Below are 20,063 nucleotides of genomic sequence, written 5' to 3'. Positions count from 1 at the left end.
GTGACTCCAGCATTGGGGTGTGATCAGACTGGAAGGGGGCCAGTGTAGTGATACTGTTGTGATTAAGCTACCACTTGTGACACCATATGAGTGGCAGCTCAAGTCATAGCTGCTCTGCTTCGGTTCCATGCTGCTGTGCCTAGAATGACAACATAGAATGGCCTGAATGCTTGGGCCCTGAGTGCTGGCTACCTCTTCACTTCATGGATGGTTTCCTTTGCAGTGCAGAAGCTTCTTAGCATGGTGTAATCCCATTTGTTGTTTTTGCTTTAATTGTCTTTAATTCTGGGATTTTTTTTTTTCAAGAAGTCTGCCTAAGTCTTACAGAGCATTTCCAATGTTTTCCTCTAGTAATTTAATGGCTTCAGACATAGAGTTAGATCCTTGACCCATTTAGAGTTGATTTCTGATTTCGGTATAAGGTAGGGGTTTGATTTAATTTTCCCAACACCATTTGTTGAGAAGACTATACTGTCTACTTGGATTCAGTTTTCTTGTCAAAAATTAGTTGATAGATGTGTGGGTCCATTTTTAGGATTTCTCCTCTGCTGCATTGATCTTTATGTCTGTTTCTTTGCCAGTACTAGGCTGTTTTAATTATAACTTTCTTGCAGAATGTCTTGAAGTTTTGGTATTTTGATACCTCCAGCTTTGTTTTTATTGTCTAAGATTGCCTTAGCAATTCAGGGTCTCTTGTGTTTCCACATAAATTTTAGCACCATTTTTTTCTACATCTGAGAAGAATTTACAGGTGTTTTGATTGGTATTGCATTCAATCTGTAGATTACCTTTGGTTATACGAAAATTTTTATTATATTCTACTGATCCATGAACACAGGATATTTTTCCATGTTTTGGTGTCATCTTCTTTTTCTTTCTTTAATGCTCTGTAGTTTTCACCATGGAGATTCCTTACATCACCAGTTAAAATTTTTCCAGGGCATTTAAGGGTTTTTTTTCTATTTTCTACTATTCTCACTGGAACTCACCTCATATGTTCTTTCTCTGCCATGGAATTGTTTACATACAATGGCCATTGACTTTTGTCCATCACTTTTATACCTTACAACCTTGCCAGATTCTGAGTTTCAAGAGTCCCTTAGCCTTTTGGTTACCTTGTATAGAGAATCATGTCCTCTCCAAATAGTTTCATTTCTTTCTATATAATTTATATCCCTTGGATTTTTGTTGTTGTTGCCATCTATTAGCTCTGGCTAAAGCTTCCAGGACTATATGGAAAAACATCCTAGTCTGGTTCCAGATCTTTCTAGAAATTTCTCCAACTTCTCAATATTGAGTAGATTTTGGCATTGGACCTTTCTTATATTGCCTTGTTTGTATTAAGGAATGCACCTTCTATACCCAATTTGCTTAGGGTTTTTAGCATGGAAGGATGTTAGTTTATAAAATGCTTTCTCTGCATCTATTGAAGTAATGATTTTTTTTATTTTTCATCTTATTAATCTGATGTATCACATTAATTTGCTATGTTGAACTATCCCTGCATACCAGGGATAAATCCTACCTGATCCAGGTGAATATTTTTAGATGTTTTGTTGGATTTGATTAGCTAGTATTTTGTGGAGTTTTTGCATCTATATTCACCAGTGATGTTGGTATATAGTTCTTATTTTATTTCCAAAACTAGAAAATACAATAATGTTAGTCTCATAGGAGTTTAGGAGTAGTGCCTCTTCTTCTCATGTTTTGAATGTATTGTGAAGAATTGGCATCAGTTATTCTTGAAGTTTTTCATAGGATTTAGCAGGAAAGCCATCCAGGCGTGTCTTTTTGTTTGTCAGGACAATCTTTACTACTGGTTAAATCCTTATCCTAGTTATTTGTTTAGGTTTTTAATGTCCTCATCTAGTTTCAGATTTTATGTGTACAGAAATCTGATTCTTTTAGATTTTCCAACAAACTGCAATATAGCTGTTGTAGTCATTCCTGATTATTATTTGTGTATCTGGGTGTGTGCTATTATTGTTCCCCTTTCATCTCTGAGTCTATTAATATGAATTTCATCCTTCCCTTTTCCAGTTAGTTGGGTAATGAGGAATCAATTTTGTTAATTAAAAAAAAAAGGCCTTTGACCCATCAATCATAGTTTTTGTTTTAACTTTCTTCATTTCTTCTCTGATTATAATTCTTTCTTTCTGCTAATTCTGGGTTTGGTTTGCTGTTGTTTTTCTGGCTCCTTCAGATGCATTTGACACCTTTCTGATGTCTTGATATAGGCACTCATCGCTATGAGCCAGTCTCATAACACCACTTTTTTGCTGTATGCGATATGTTTTCATAAGGTGTGTTGTCAACATCATTTTCAATTTTTTAATTTCAATTTTTATTCTATGATTCACTGTTCACATGTTAGCATATTGTTCAGATTCCAGGTGGTTGCATATTTTCTGGGGTTTCTTGAGTTGTTTATTTCCAGTTTCATTTACTGTTAGTCAGAAAAGATACAGGGTATGATTTCAAATCTTTTGAATGAAGCTTGCTTTATGGCTTCCCATGTGGTCCATCCTGGATTTCATGAGACTCTCCCAAATGAAACACTGGGAAAATCCATGAATTAAGAATACATGCTTCTCCCACTAGTTGTCACCAGATACCATTTTTCATATCTAAATAGTGTGATGGTTCTCACAAGTTTACACACCATAGGGACCTTCCAAATGTTTGTGATCTTGCAGGAATCCAGACTGTGTGATGCATTGTCTCTTAGAATGTGACTTTACCAGTACTTTGTAAGATACGCAGGTCATTCAAAGGTTTGTAATTTATGAAAGGAAAGTACCAGGAAAATAAAGTTCACTTCTAAATCATACGCTTCTTAAATTCTCAGGTTATTTTTATTTGAAACATTTATTTATTTTTATTGGAAAGGCAGATATACAGAGAAGAGGACAGACAGAGGAAGATCTTCTGTCTGCTGGTTCACTCCCCAAGTGGCTGTAACAGCCAGAGCTGAACCAATCTGACGCCAGGAGCTTCCTCCAGGTTTTCCATGCAGCTGCAGGGTTCCAAGGCTTTGGGCCATTGTCGACTGCCTTCCCAGGCCAAAAGCAGGGCGCTGGACTGGAAGCAGGATCACCGTGACTCAAACCAGAGCCCATACAGGATCTCAGCATGTGCAAGGCGAGGACTTATGTCACTAGGCTAGCGCTGGGCCTTCAGGTTCTTTTTTAAAAGACTGCAAAACATGTACTATTTTCAGTTCAACCATTTTATGAAGCATTCATTTTTTAATCGTGCATTTCAGTGGCATTATGTACACCCAACTGCCCCATTCCTCCCACCCTCTGGCACCTGGCAACTACTATTCCATTTATCTATGAATTTGCTTGTCCAGATACTTCATAAGTATTCATACAACATGTGCCTTCTGTGACTTGCTTATTATATTTAATCTTTAAATTTTATCCATATTGTAGTATATGCCAGAATTTTCCTTTCTTAAGACTAAACAATATTTCACTGTTTTAGATCTTACGTTTTGCTTATCCATATCGGTAGATACTTGAGTTCTTTTCAAGTTTTATTGAGCAAATTGGGCTTTTTTTGTTTTTCAAGAGGTAGAAGCAGCAATGGATGGCTGGGGGGAAGTAGATGATAAACAGATGGGCAGATTTAGATGGAGAGCCCTCATCCACTTAATCACTCCTCCCAGATGCCCACAGCAGCCATGGCTGGGCTGGGTGCTAAAGCCGAGAACTAGAAACTCAAGCCAGTTCTCCCACATGGGTGTCAGCAACCCAGTGCCTTGAGTCATCACTGCTGCCTCCTATATCAGCATTGGCTGGAAACTGGAAACAGAGATCAGGTATGGAACCGAGACACTGACATGGGACACAGAGCATAATTAGTGTTGTAGCTGTGAGGCCAAATCCCAGTCCCCATCATGACTTTGTAAGCTCATTTTGACTTAATACATTGCAAAAACCCACAGGTTTTTGTCCACTGAACATGGTTCAAGAAAGAGTTTCTGCCAAGACAGAAACATTTTCCCTTTTAATTTCTTAAACACATGTGAGACAAGCATTATTGTTGTCATAACTACACATGTGGAAAAGCTCAGATTATTTCAGTTATTTGCCAAGCACACATCTAGGGACAAAAGTAGTATGCAAATCCCATCCATCTTCCTCAGTGTGTGATCGTTTGCCCTGTATGCAGGCCTTAGTAATAATTCACCTAAGTCTCAAGAATAAGGAAATTTCTTTGCAAAAGAGTCTTGGTAGTGAGAAACATTTTCCCCTCCTTAGTGTGTACGGAAGATTCAACTGATGCCATTCAGCACTTTATATTAGCTCTCTTTCAGTGGTATATCCAGTAGGGATTTTGTTTCTGACTGTTGGCATTTCTGCTGTGGTTGTTAATCACTAGGCAACATCAAAAAGATCTTTTAATAGGAAGTATACACAGTCAACTTCTAATTTTTTTCTCTAATAATCCGAGTTTGTGATTCAATGTAGCTGCTCTGGTTTTGATATTCCATGAAACTAAATCCTTAGCCTCGAAGTACAGAATTTAGATTTACGTTTCCATTATCTGTTTGGGGTGATCCTCATGGGGCTTACTGTGCTATCTAGCAACTGTATTCCTCTGTGCTTTTGCTGTCAGTAGTGTAAACTGTTACTACTGAGTCCTCTCAGCTTAACAATATGAGCTTGAAACTTCCTGGTGGGCGCAACTGAAGCCCAGGAATAAGGAGAGTAGGCATAAGACAAAAATACAAAATCATTTATGTGTATTAGACATTACTAAGTAAGTAACGAAATATGGTTGGGTAGAAGGAATAAGTTCTAGTGTCAGAGTGAGGTGGCTGCCATTCATGATAACCTGTTATATATTTCATGGTCAAACAGAAGAAGCAAAGGCGCCAAATATAAACTAAAAGCAAGGAAAGGGAAATGTGAATTTTCCTGATTTGACCAGTACAAGCAGTATGCATTTAAAACACCATACTATAATTACTAAATTTTTAATAACCTATTTATATAAAATGAACAAATTTCATGTATCTTACAACAGATTTAGGAACATAGTGATACTTCCCACTCTACCTTAAAATTTTTAAGGAATGGAAATTAAATTGTTTATTACACTGTACCCCACAAATATATACAATTAAAATAATAAAATTTTGAAAGAATTATAAAATCCCTACCCAAAGTTAGAAAAAGACTAAGAGGGACTGGCATGTTGGGTCAGCAAGCTAATCCTCCACCTCCAAATGTAGCATGCCATATGGGCACTGATTTGTGTCCTGGCTGCTCCTATCCAGTACCCTACTTATGACTTGGGAAAGCAATGAGGATGACCCAAGTCCTTGAGAGGATGCACTCATGTGAGATCAGGAATAAGCCCCTGGGGATTAGCTCAACTCTGGCTGTTTTGGCCACTAGGGGGAGTGAAGCAGTGGACAGGAGACCTGTCTCCTCTCTGTAAATCTGCCTTTCTAAGAATATACACATTTTTAATATTAACATTTTAACAATCTTATTTCTACTCTTATGTACTCAAGTTGTGATTTTTTTGTTGAAGATATGTTTTAATGTGCTGTTGGATCCTGTTGGCTAGTATTTGTTGAGAATCTTTGCATCTATGTTCATCAAGGATATTGGTCTATATTTCTCTTTTTCTGTCGTCTCTATCTGGATTTGGTATTAAGATGATATTGGCTTCATAGAAAGAGTTAAGGATTGCTTCCCTTTCTATTGTTTGGAAAAACTTATGCAGAACTGGTGTAAGTTCCTCTTTGAACATTTGATATTTTAACTGAATGAGTTGCAGAGAGGGAGAGAGATGGAGATCTTCCATTACCTGCTTCCCTGCCCAGGTGGCCACAAGGGTTTGAGTTGAGCCAATTCAAAGCAAGAAGCTTCCTCCAAGTCTCTCACATGAGTACAGGGGGTTAAGAACATGGGCCATTGGGCCCAGCGGCGTGGCCTAGCGGCTAAAGTCCTCTCCTTGAACGCCCCGGGATCCCTTTTGGGCGCCAGTTCTAATCCCGGCAGCTCCACTTCCCATCCAGCTCCCTGCTTGTGGCCTGGGAAAGCAGTTGAGGACGGCCCAAAGCTTTGGGACCCTGCATCCGTGTGGGAGACCTGGAAGAGGTTCCTGGTTCCTGGCTTCGGATCGGCACGCACGGGCCCGTTGCGGCTCACTTGGGGACTAAAACATCGGATGGAAGATCTTCCTCTCTGTCTCTCCTCCTCTCTGTATATCCAGCTTTCCAATAATAATAAATCTTTAAAAAAAAAAAAAAGAACATGGGCCATTTTCTGCTGCTTTATAAGGCCATAAGCAGGGGGCTGGGCTGGAAGAAAATTATCTGGGACTTGAACTTGGCATCCATATGGCATGCTAGGTCAGAAGTTTAGCCTACTACACCATGGCATTGGTCGCATGTTGTTAGATTTTAAAATCCACTTCCTATTTGAGTCATCCACCTTTGTTATGAATCTTTCCTATCTTCACAGTGATTAACTTCCTAAACTGCTCTTTACAACTTTTGCTCCCAGGGTGACTCATCTGCACCTGTCCTGTTTTTATGAGCCAAATATCTATCAGCTTTCACCTTAAAAAGTTTCCTAAAGGGTTTTAAGTGTCAGAATGCCTGAGCAAGTATCGTCACCAAGCCATCTCCCTTTTAAGAATTATTTCAAAACAGAAATACTGACAGTGAGATGTTTCATCTGTTCATTCACTCCCCAAATGGCCACAATGACCAAGAGCTGTGCCAGGCCCAAGCCAGGAGCTTCTTCCAAGCCTCCTAGGTGGGTACAAAGGCTCAGGGACTTGGGGCATCTTCTACTGCTTTCCCAAGCACAATAGCAGGCTCCTGGACTGGAAATGGGACACAAACTAACGCCCAAATGGGATGCTGCTGATGCACACTCTGGCTTAACCTGTGACAGCACCAACCCTCTGATTTTTCTTTTATACTCCAGATTCTAAACATTTTCAGGCCACATTGTTTCATTAAGTTCTTCAAACTTGCTAGATGCTAGCAAGTGATCTTTTTCAAGGAGCACACAAATTGTGCTATGAAATCAATAAATGCTATATTCTAAGTTAGTTATCATTTCTGAGTGAACTAAAATTAGCCCAAAGTCTCACTAAAGGTTTTTGCTTGGTGTCACACTATCTTTTCTCCTTAAGAAGATCATGTGTTGAACTTACAGATCCCAAGATGTTCCCAAGATATTCTGTGGGACTTTGTGCTTAGTGCTCTCCTCCAGGGAATACAGGCTTGTGATGATGAAACAGAAATAAAGCAGAACTCACTGACCCATGGAGGACTTCAGTCACACCATACAGGAGCCAGCCAATAGGAATGATGGGCTAATGGACATTATAAATACGCATAGAGAATATTGGACTATTGGTTCAAAGAATGTCACTAGCATTAGGAAAAGTCTAATCTAGATTTATCAATCTACTTTCAACCAATTTAGAAGCAAACAGGACAGAATTTAAAAAAAACAGCAGTTTACAAAATAAGGAACTTATCATTATTGCTTAAACTTCGGCTCCAGAAATGGATTTGTATATCTTAAGTTCTCTTTTAGACGCTAATTTACAGCATTGGGCCGATCGAGGCTTATAAATTCACAAATTAATTCCCATGTAACTAGTCATCATTCTCTTGCCCTTAAGGATAATCAAACATACACTTATTAGATGAGTGTTATTGGAGGTGAACTTACGTGAGAACATTCACCTCCTACTGTGGATGGCACCTTAGATCCCCCACACCATCCATGCACTTACTGAGGTCTGGCTTCATCTTTTTGAGACCCTCTGTGTAACTAGCAAGAAAAACTTTATTTTCTTTCTTCACAACACTTGATCTTAGATGGCTTTCAGATGCTATGCATCGTTTTGTTTTCCTCTTAAGGAGATGCAATTACATCGCAGCACAAGCTTTCCACCTGCAATGATTTAATCACATTTTTGTGCATCCGAACATTCATACCTCGTGTCTGGTGGCAGTGTCCCAAAGTGACTGTGTAAGAAAATGGCCTTTGAAATGGTACTGAAGAAAGGGAAGCAGCACATGAAGAACCCAAGGAGAGGAAGGCCAGGCTTGAAGCACGGTTTCATTAATACTGGATGGCAGAAAAAGAGCCTGGTCCCCGATAATGAGGAAGGAGTTGCAATTTTTTTTAAAGCTATCTGGTGACAGGGAAAACAAAAATGACATTCAGCTGACGAATGAGCGGAGTTTGACCTAGCCTTTTGACCCTTGACAATCAATCTTACCTGGTACTTCATAAAGAATTATAGCTCTGCCACTCACATTTGACTCTGTATTTTTACTATTCCCTTTACCTTTTTTTTTTTTAATACATGGCCCAAGAAGATAAATGTTTATGTTGGGTAGAGCAGAGAGGAGGAAATATGGGATACTCTGAAGGGGGGAAAAACCACTGAGAAAAAGAGGAAAGAGCAGCAGCCATCAAATGGCTTATACACGCAATTCAGAATTGTCAGGGATATTCTTTATGCGCCTGACCAAAACAGCAAGTACAAATAACTGATGACCCTACACCCCGCAGCTAGTAGCTGGGTGGGAACGTGAAACCCGGCAGAACAGGGGGAGGTGTCTGTGGACGCGTTCCTTCCTAGCTGCCTCTCTGTCCACACCCCACCCTAAAATGCACCTGATGAATTTTGATGAACCCATTTCCTGTCCATGATAACCACTGCACCTGCAGGAGTTGGGTGTTATTACAGAAAAGAAGGGCAGCAAGTCCAGGCCACAGAGCTCTTTTTATCATCTGTTCAAGGCACCGTGGGAAGCAGTAAACAGTTTGTGCTCAGTTCATCTTTGTGTCCACCATGAGAGTGTAAATCAACAGTGGTGAATAGTTCACCAGGCAGGGAGACAAAACATTGTAGGGTCCTCCCTTGTCCCTCAGAATGCTTGGCTTTTATAGATAAGTTGATGCAGTTTGCCTTGAGACGCTAACACCAAGGCCAGTCAGCAAAGCAACTTTACAGCACTCACTTGGTGCAAAGCTGACCATGGGGAGTTTTTCTTACCTTTGTATAACGCTGGGATTCTTTTTAAAGACTATACTGAAGATGCAACTTTTGACCATTTCATCCATCCTGGATTGCAGAGAACTTAAGGCTGTTTTCCTCTTCTAGCCTGAAATAAGAAAAACGGGCAGAGGACTAGAGAAAAGGATGGTATCTTATGATCATTCACAAAAGCAAAATGTAAGTGTGGAGTAGTGACACATTAGCCCTTTCTCTTGCACGTTTCTAAACCAGAATCCAGCACTCGAGCTGCCTGTCTCGCTGGAGAGAGAAGGCATCCAGGCAAGTCCAAGGAGCCTGGGGATTGCATGCAAAGCCACCAATCTACCTCTGCCACCTTCCTCAGCAAGCGGGGATTAAACTCTGCTCTTGGCTGCTTCCCAAGCCTTGCCGTCACCACTGCCCCTGCCGGCTAGCTGCTGCTGCAGCTGGTCTGCAAGCTCCTGAGGCACCACCTTCTCTCTCCTTGGCATAGAGTGCATGGCTTCCAGAATTACCAGGCTGTCAGGCTGCTGCTAGGCTATCTGTTCCTCAAGAATATGCCCTCAAAAGAGGGTGGGCTAGCTGCTGCTGCAGCTGGTCTGCAAGCTCCTGAGGCACCACCTTCTCTCTCCTTGGCATAGAGTGCATGGCTTCCAGAATTACCAGGCTGTCAGGCTGCTGCTAAGCTATCTGTTCCTCAAGAATATGCCCTCAAAAGAGGGTGAGCTCGTTAATGGAGGAAGTGAGGTCAGTGTGCTTTGACAGTCCTAACGAGATGACAGGATTTATGAAGCACTGTGGTAGAAAGATGTCGTTATCTGCAGTCTATTCTATAATAAGGCCACTGGGGGCCCGTTGTTACTCTCCTTGAATTTGTTTTCCTTTCTTCCTTCCTTTTCTGTTACCTGCCCCCTCCTTTGGCTTTCCTTTCTGATCCACATAGAACTGTTATCATGCTGGACCCCATCTTAGCCAAGGTCATGGACCCTCTTCCTTCAGGACTGACAGCCCTGCTCTCTGCACCATATGCCAAGCACAGTGACAGGGGAGAGTCATGTGGGCCATTTAGGGGGGGAGAGGAGGTGTGGAAAGTCTAAGGGTGGTACCAATAGATGGCTTCTTAAAATCAAGTTTAAATTTTCAACTTAAACTTGCTATAGTTTCTTTGTACAGTCCAGTAAGTGAGACTCTCACTGACCCATGACTTTTAAGGTGGGGTGAGTAATACTTGAAGAAAAGAGAGGTAGGTCAGTGAGGTTTCTTAGGTAGGTAGGGAAGAGTAGATATGAATGATCAACTTTGGTCTGCCCAGGGATAGAACTGAGCATTTAAAGGAGAAATAACAAGGTCACACACAAAAAGAGAATGGGCTAAGTTGATGAACAATAGGAAATAAGACAGTGCCTGATTTAAACTACGGGAACTAGGGTAAATGAGGCCATTTCATTGACCAAAAAAAAAGGTCCAGAACCCCACAACTCCAATGGTGGTGTTTGTCTCTGGTTTTACTCCGACTAAATTTTCCTTATCAACCTCAATTGTTAAGAGTGGGTTTTCCCAGGCAACTTAATAGCGTACCTTGTATGTAATTCTTCCTAAGACTGCTACTTTACAATTCACTGGGGAACAGAAAAAGCAAGTTGTCCCAGATAAGCAAATTAGAAACAAAAGCATCTGACTCTTTCCTCTGCCTGTCTGGACCCAAAAAACTAAAGTAGCAAACGCCAATATTATCATGCCTGACACTTGAACAGCGTTTATCCTTGTTATGTTGGCCTCCACCAAATACATTCTTACTCAATCCAGAGCTTAACAGAGGGCCGGCAGGCTCACCAAGAGCCCATAGACCCATGTCACTTCCATCACAGGCTCTGATATTTATCCAGCATGATCAGCACTTAGTGGTTGTGCCAGAGCATCTCCTTCCCCAAAGCTGACTTGCATTTGACCCCAAGGAACACCTGTTTGGGGTTGTTAGCTGAACTGAGCCCCTTACAGGAGATTAATTCAGTATGGTGGGATTTCTGTCAAAGGATCCTCTACAATAGGATCAGAGATAGTTTTCCATCTGACAGGCAACACATAGCATTCCTCAGTACTCCATGAATTCTAAGAAAAGGATTATAGAGGTCAAAGACTGCATTTATGAGTTTCTGTTCCTATAGTCGCAAGATTGTTTTAATGTCTTTTCTTTCAAAATATTTAATATTATTGTCTGTCTGCATAGTTCTAGCACAATATGGTTATATAGTATTCCTGTGAGTTGAAAACCTAGGTTGCATGTATGGTTAAGTTCTATAAGAAACACAAATCCAACCATGCTGCTCTCTTGGGATTATTGGGAGAATTGTAAATTGATAATAAGTGGCTCACGCACAATATTTAGACAGATCAGCTCTGTGTGGTGTTGGTAGAATGAGGAAATCTGTGTCACTTAAAATGATCTCTACAATCTTTATGCCACATTATCAAACTCATCCTTTTATATATTATTAAACATTTTTTCATAACACCAATAATTAGGGATAATTAACCCAGTTTCATTCCATACTAGCAGTATGTTCCAAACACTGTCATTGGCATGAGTATATAAAGAGAGATCCTAATTCTTACCTCTTCATAAAATGGAATCTTACTGTTGTCAGCCCTTCACATGTTAGTGAAAATTAGCATTTTAGCACTTTACACCTGAATGCAAGCTTATCAATCATACAAATGCTTTCATGCAATGATTTAGCATGAATAAAATTCATCAGAGTCCTAGATATTGAAAAGTAAAGATACTAAGATTGCAATGTTATACTTAAGAATTTCATAGTGGAGCTCAAGTTTTCCTCCTACACATTCTGGCTAGGTATTCTTGTTTTTAATTATTTTCTTTTGTAGGAACTCATGAAAATAGTTATTTGAGACTCATTAGTGATCAGAAATCTAAAATTAATCATTTTCCCTACCAAATTTAAGTCATAATGTTGGCCCCTCTATTTTATGTATCCTTAAAAGCAATGTGCCATATCTTCATCATAAATGCATCCTTAATACTCACATTTTCCATGGATAGCATCTAAGTGAGATACAATCCTCTCTTCCTCTCCCCAAATCCAATCTATTCTTCAGAAGGCACCAAAATAATCTCAAAATGCAGACACTAGCATATTGCATCCTGAGGACTCTTGAGATTAAATCCCTAAACCTAACCTTAAAAAAACTCCTTCTCCAATAGAAAGGATCTGCAGGCACTGTTCTCCGCCTAGAACCTCCTTCCTCCATATTTCCTTGATACAGAACCCACCCCCGGGGTCCTGAGCCTCCTGCCTGTTCCACTCCAGACGAAGACAGGGTGCTATATTACCTTTACCTATGTGAAGAAGGGGATCATGTGGTGCTTTCCTGTCTTGACTTGTAGCACTGACAATGGACTCCATGCTTGCTTTTATTCATTATAGTTTTCCCAGTATCTAATCCATGTCTGCCAACGAATGAATGAGCAAACTATTTATAAACTCATAGTCTAAGCACAGTGAATTAATCTTACTGAAGTTCAACTAATTATTTTAGTGGCAGGGTTACAGAGACAGAAATCTTCCATCTACTTGCTTACTCCTCCATCCACACCTCTATAATGACACCTACATACACAGAAATTCTTTGTGGATCCAAAGTCATCCTGCCTGTGTGAAGTCTGGCACTCTGCACTGGGAACTGAAACACACCACAAGTCTTCCATTGGGTTTCCTCATCACTGTACTACACAAATCACTTGAAATTTACAAGTGATGTCATGGGGCACAATATTAAAAGAATGTACAATTTGTTCACATGAAAGTTTTACAGAAGTGGCCCACATTCTATGAGAACCATATTTCAGATTTTGCCTGCCTAGTGCTGTGTGGAGTCATCCTCTTGATGCTGGGCTCAGAAGCCAACCACAGCCCCTTCTTATCCCCTGTGTCACAGGGAGAAACTGAAGATACCTCAGTGCACTGTGTGGGCAAGTAGGGGTGTTGCTTGCACTGATGTTTCATTTTCTCAGCTTGTGCTGCACCACTGGGCAGAACCTCATGGTATGTCTAAGAGCTCAGTCTTGCCCTCCTGCAATCTCTAAGCTGACCATTGCTAGAACGAGAAAGCAGAAGGAGCAGAAACCCACTGCTTTAACGTAGATAAGCCTGAGCTGAATTCATTTCCAGGAACATTATGACACACAGTTCTCCAAGTGCACACTTAAATAAAAACACGGGGCTGACAGATAGTACACAAATTAAACTACCCTTAGCTGCTTTCACAACCTGTCCTGTCAGATGCCTGTTTTATTTTTCATGGCTTATTTTATATATTTTCCCCACTTTTTTGAATATCCAGACAATCTTATCTGTTGACCCTTGGGCTACTGCTGTGTTTTTCTTCTGTCTTGTAAAGATCTGTTTGGATCCACCTAGAGAGGGAATCCAAATAATTAATAAACCCAATTCCCTGAATTGTGCCCACAGCATTTGATACTGTAGAATGACATGGAAATAAACAAAACAAAAACAGCTAGAAGTGTGTCAATTTCACAGCAGGCTCTGAAAACAGCCCTCCCTGCCCAGCAGAAAACTACTGCTAAACAGATAATGAAAGGCTTGAACTGTTTCAAATTTGACAGAGGTCTTGGTGTCATCAAATGCTGAAATCTAAAGATCACAACAATTAAATGCACTGGAATTAAGGAAGACCTGCTTAAAAATCAGAGGTGCCCCATCTCCGGAGCATTGGTGCTGTTTCTTGCACGTGGTTCCTCACTCAGCTCTAAAAGGGTTTCTATCGATGTTGAGTTCCCTCTGGCAGAAAAGGCTCAGGAGACTTCCAGGCCCAGGATAGAGCACCAAGCCCCAACTTGATTAACTTAGCACACAGGCACTTGCCCTAGGCAGCTTCCTGCAGGCAATGCTTTTTGCTGCCAGACAGCTGCAGTCCTTTCATCCTGCCAGCCCGGAGACAGAGCCTCCTTCCCAGCCTGCTGGCCCCAGAGCCGCCTAGCTGACTTCTGGCAAGCCAGGCTCCCATGCTATTTTTCCTGTATGCATTACCTGTTGTCACTAATGAAATCCTCAAACCCAAGTGTCAAGAACTATGTCAGGGAAGGGGGAATGGGAGAGTGGGTAGGGCAGGCATTGGACCACAGCAGTTAAAATGCCTCTGTCCCTCAATGAAGTGCCCTAGTTGGATTCCTGGCTCCAACTCTAACTCTAGTTTCCTGCTAATATACACTCTGGAAAGTGGCTATATGATGCTGGTCAATGGTTTCTTGCCAGAGACTAAGATGAGCTGAGGTCTGAGCTCTTGCCTTGGGCCTCAGCCTCAACCCACATTCAGCTCTTGTGGTCATTTGGAGGACTGAACTAGTAGATGAGATCTCTGTGTGTGTGTGTCTGTCTGTTTACCTCTGAAATAATTTTTGAACAGTGTCTTTCAAACAAAATTACAAGGGAAAGTACATTTGATTTTATAGATGTGTCAAACGCATCTATACTCAAGCCGACATCGATAGATAAGCAGAAATAAAGGGGAGGTCTGCATTCAGTTCAGGGTGTGGAAATGGAGGCATTCCAAATGCCAGGGAGTGCACAAGGTCCCTGAAGACCAGTTTGGAGACAATGGAAAACTCTTGGAAGATGCTTCACAGTAGTATGTGCTTCTCAATGACTGCTGAGACCTGAAAGAGGTCAGACTTGGAGCATGGAACAAATGCCAGGGCTGAGGGACAGCCACATGTTCAGCCCTCACTTCTCTCTGAGTTTACTGGAGCTGTTCTAAGAAAAACCCAGATTGGGTACCAAAAACCCCAGAAATTTACTGTCTCATGCTTCTGGTCAGTGAAGACCAAGACTTAGCTATCAGCAAGGTTGGCTCCTTCAGAGGGCCATGGAGGGCAGGATCTACCCCCAGACCTTCTCCTTGTCACATAGAGGTCCTCTCCCTACTCCTCTTACTGTCCTCCATCTGTCCAACATCTGCATCCAAATGGCCTCCAGCCCCGTGGGGTTAGACTCCATCCCGATGGCCTCCTGTCAACTCCATGTCCTCTTTTAGCAGCCTGTCTCCAAGCACAGCCACTGATTCTGAGAATCAGGACCTCACTGTATGAATTTGGGAGTTGGTACACAATTCAGCCCACCACAACTTTATAGGAAAGCTTCCCACTACTTTTGAAAGTAATACTTCCTAAAATGTTCTTTATAATTTCACAAGGAAAATCATTTTTGATGAAAAATTATATTTTTTGATGATATGCTATAAAAAATCCTTTTGCCCTTGTTATCTACAGGCTCTTAATATTTTAGCCCTCCCTCTGTGAAGACTGTCCAGAAGGCTATTCCAATGCCCAATGTTATTTTTCAGTGTCTATTAAAGAGTTTATCCTTTTTTCAGGCCATGTGGTGAATAATACATTTCTAGAAGTTTGTTTTGTTTTAGAGTCTTCCAGTATCACACAGAAACAGTGAAACTCTATTCGATGCACCTTGTAAACCACAGAGAGCATCCAGATCTGAACACAATATCCCCTGCCCCACCCCTGCAGAATCTGCCAGTCCCACATGCAAGTGATTTTAAAGGCTTTGTTCTCAGGCTCTGTCCATTTATTGGTCATATTGGCTTTGCCCAACCCCACCATTCTGCTGACTCCATTGTTGCTCATTGCCATCAGCACCCATAGGCTTTTTAATGTGTGTTGCCATTACTCACAGGTACTAGCAAGAAGGCAGAGGTGTAGGGGTGTGTGTCCGTCCGTCCATCCCTGCATGTTTTAAAACACCAGATTACTGACTACTTTCCATTTTGTCAAGCTCTAGCCTGTTATGAACTGGGGAGGGAAGGGGTGCTCATTCTGTTGGTCATGGCCTCAGCAGTCATTCTGTCTATGCCTTTATTCCTATAATAGCAAGGAGTCAAGGCAGAGCCTCACAGAGCTCAATTTGGACAGATACTGCTCCATTAAGAAGTCCTGTGGATCTGCTTGCTCAGCGATTTACGAACTTCTGAAGCTACCAGAAACCTACATTTTCCCAACTTACTCACTTGCACATATGAGGCTTTGTTCATTGTTAGATCTACATCCAAATCAAACTAGTTTATGGCTTCTCCCACATGTACAAAGTTATTGAATTTCTCAGACAAAAAAAGGCAAAGGATTTTTCATCATGTACTTGCTAACTACTTATTGTAGCAGAATTTGTGAGACTGTTTTCTAGATCTCTCTCCCTTTCTTCCTTCATAAGCTAAAAATGTAAAAAACAAGATTTCTAAATTTACCCTTAGAAGGTTTTTATAAATCATTTTCTTTGTTAGAGTAATTAAATACTTAACAATTATCCTCTATCACTCAATTTCCTTTCATTTGATAATAACCCTTATTACAAACTATTGCAAACTATGTACCTGGAGTTGTAGATACATGAACAACAGTTGAGATTTCCAGGCTCCTAACAAATGAAAAGCGGGTTCATAATCAAGAGAACCCAACCCTTTCCCAACTTCTACTTTGAATAAGCCCAAATTAGGAGCAGACCAATTGTCACAATCCTGATAATGTCACTCTCTTGCAAAACATCTTCAGTAGTATTTATCCTACCTAACATGAGATTGGGAATTTCTAAAAGCCAAAGCAAATGAGACAAATCCATAAAGGAAAATCTTGACGTATTTGAAACATAACAATCAAAGGATTAATGTATCATGGGGGAAAATGAACAAAGGAAAGATAGAAACATAGGAACAAAGCAAAGAAGCATAACTTCAGAAAAGGTCTTCTGGGAGGGTTTTGGACATGAAACCAACATTTGGCAAGTCTCTCAAGCATTTGAGTAATCCACTGACTTCACACCTCTCTCCAAAACAGATGCCTCCTGAACTTTTGCTCATGATCTATATTAGAAAGTTTATGTATTACCAGAATGTTTCCGAAGTGTGAACCCCATAGCAGTCAGAAGATTTTGTGCAACATGGTCAATTAAAAAATAGGAAACAGTAAATTATTTTAAATGTGGCCCTCATGAAAAGAACTACTAAACCACCATAGAAAAAGAAAAACATCTACTCTGGTGGAAACAGAACTCCCCTGTTCGTAGGTGCACATCAAAAAGAGTCTGCATGCAAGTTGAGAACAACACGCATGATGGACAGGAAGTCTGTGGGTTTTTTGGCATCCTGCAGAAGATTCTAAATTCCTAGGTAATTTTTACTGAATTCAAAAAGATACTTAGATTATGTAATAGCTTCCAAAGTGAGTATAAGGCTCCTAATCCCTGAGAAAATAATGGCTACTTTCACAAATTCCGCCAAGTGGACTCATGCAGAGCCTTCACTAGGTCAAAGTCTCCATTAAGCCCAGTTTGTCAAAGAAGGCATGATGTAAACCTTCAGACTAATCCTCGCCCCATCAAGTTCACAGCCTATCTCAAAAACTACAACCACCACCACAATAAGACACAGTAAGACTATACTGTACAAATTCAGTTAGCATTTTATGTTAAACTCTAATATGGATCTTATAGTCTTAAGACAGGGATCCAGCGGGTCAGCATCTATTAAACCATCTTCCCTTTGCTTGTTCCTTTAATCGTCTCTACCATATATCCAGTTCCTTATATTCCTGGTTCTGTCTGCCCAGTCCACAGCATCATTCCATGTGTCTGTTTTCTTTATTGAGGCTTCATTGTATGTCATGCATAGAGGTGGACAGAGTGGCTCTTCCTCAAACCCCTGCCCATTTCATTCTGTGTTCCAAACATACATTTATTTTGATGCAAAACATTTTGAAATCCATGTATTGTTTTTTCACAGTATGCATTTTCAATGAATTGTTTGAAGACCTATTGTATATGCATGGATTTTAAAACTTTTTGCTCTAAAAATAAGTTTAATTCCACTTTTCTTTGAACCTCTTCATGTGGCCTCAGACATTAAAATAATTGGCAGCTAGTTATTACCTTAAAAACCTCTTTGCGGGCCCGGCGGTGTGGCCTAGCGGCTAAAGTCCTCGCCTTGAAAGCCCCGGGATCCCATATGGGCGCCGGTTCTAATCCTGGCAGCTCCACTTCCCATCCAGCTCCCTGCTTGTGGCCTGGGAAAGCAGTTGAGGACGGCCTAATGCTTTGGGACACTGCACCCGTGTGGGAGACCTGGAAGAGGTTCCAGGTTCCCGGCTTTGGATCGGCTCGCATCAGCCCGTTGGGGCTCACTTGGGGACTGAAACATCGGATGGAAGATCTTCCTCTCTGTCTCTCCTCCTCTGTGTATATCTGGCTGTAATAAGATGAATAAATCTTTAAAAAAAAAAAAACCTCTTCGCTAGGTCAACAATTAAATCAGAATATTCTTTCTCCAATAGAAGATCTGCAATTGCAAAGACTAAAACATTTGAGTTAGGGAACTATATTTAAGGAAAAGAAAATATTATGTATTAAAATTAATTTTAGAAGAAAAAGCAGAGTATGGATTTTTCAACTTCTATATTTGTAAATATCACAGAAGTCACAAATACATAGTATTTATACTCTTTACTAATTATTACATCTTTGGTTAGTATCTTTGAATCTCCTCTTCATCATGTAATAGCAATTTCTGTAGAGATAAAGGATAATTCACTGTCATACTTAACCTTCGGTTAAAAGTTATTGATATTTTAAGATAGCTTCTTGGAGCTTCATTTGTTACTGGTATTATGAAGTTTATCATTGTAGGAGTTGTAAACTTTGGAAGAATTTTTCCTGGACTAACTTCTGGCTTTACACATTTCAACTACTCTCTCTGCTATCTACACTTCCAGGACTGGGTATCATTGAATAAGGTCCCACAGAGGTGCTATCTCTGTCATAAAGATGAATGGCAAGAATATTGCCAGAAGCCCTTCCTACACCAAGACATCCAGTATTAATTGTTCATGGAAGAAACTGCAAGCCACATAAAGACATCACACTAAACCTATCCTAAATATATCTTCACCTCCATTTCCCCACAAATGACCACAACTGCTCTGAGTATCTCCTGCCCAAAGGGCATGTTGGGAAGGTATAACAGACAAATTATCTCAGTAAAGCACATTGTCAGGTACACATGGTGCCAGTGCCTCTTCGCATATACTACATTCACAGGGTTATCTAGAGGGATGTGAGTGCTTGCTGTCAGCCACTGAAAGGTACCTTCCCTGTCACCTACCCGTCTGCTCATAGTTTTCCTTTTGTAGATAAAAGAAAGATACTCCTGGATATAAATAACAACAAAGGGAAGGGAGTGGGGTGCATGCTATAGACAGAATTGAAAAAAAGGTACCACTGGGCCCGGCGGCGTGGCCTAGCAGCTAAAAGTCCTCGCCTTGAAAGCCCCGGGATCCCATATGGGCGCCGGTTCTAATCCCGGCAGCTCCACTTCCCATCCAGCTCCCTGCTTGTGGCCTGGGAAAGCAGTCGAGGATGGCCCAATGCTTTGGGACCCTGCATCCGCGTGGGAGACCCGGAGGAGGTTCCTGGTTCCTGGCTTCGGATTGGCGCGCACAGGCCCATTGCAGCTCACTTGGGGAGTGAATCATCGGATGGAAGATCTTCCTCTCTGTCTCTCCTCCTCTGTGTATATCTGGCTTTCCAATAATAATAAAATCTTTAAAAAAAAAAAAAAGAAAAGAAAAAAGGTACCACTGCCTTTCAGAAACAACAGGATTCAATTTCCAGGGACTTGACTTTAAGGAGAAACACAATAGCAATCTTCTCCAAGAGTAGAAAGATGCAAGGAGTCCTACCACCCAGTGTCATGTGAGAGAGGACCAGCCTTCACTACCAGCCCTCTCTTCCCCCTCCAATGACTGCAAAGCAGGGCAGCAGGATAAGACTAGGAAGAAAGTCCCTGGAACTGATGGAGAAAGATACCCTCAACAGTGGCCACAGCCACAGCCGATTCTCTTGGCTGACCCTAAAGAAGATTCCAGCTAGAAGGAGATGCCTTGCTGTGGATACACTACAGCTTACAAAAAAAATTCCTCAAGTTTACAA

The 20,063-nt window shown here is 41.0% G+C and overlaps 1 protein-coding gene and 1 long non-coding RNA gene across 3 annotated transcripts in view; one reads left to right on the top strand and one right to left on the bottom strand.

Annotated features, from left to right (window-relative positions):
• Nucleotides 1-20,063, top strand: part of POU6F2 (POU class 6 homeobox 2) — a 412,986-nt gene that overhangs the window by 262,764 nt on the left and 130,159 nt on the right. The window lies entirely within an intron of this gene.
• LOC131482751 (uncharacterized) overlaps nucleotides 9,111-20,063 on the bottom strand; it is a 183,020-nt gene continuing 172,067 nt past the window's right edge. The window contains exon 3 of the long non-coding RNA XR_009247262.1: nucleotides 9,111-9,166. This is a non-coding gene — a long non-coding RNA (uncharacterized LOC131482751). The remainder of the gene's footprint in view (nucleotides 9,167-20,063) is intronic.

Source organism: Ochotona princeps, chromosome 20 (assembly GCF_030435755.1).
Source record: "Ochotona princeps isolate mOchPri1 chromosome 20, mOchPri1.hap1, whole genome shotgun sequence".
Lineage (NCBI taxonomy): Eukaryota > Metazoa > Chordata > Mammalia > Lagomorpha > Ochotonidae > Ochotona > Ochotona princeps.
This window is presented reverse-complemented; position numbering and strand designations above follow the sequence as displayed.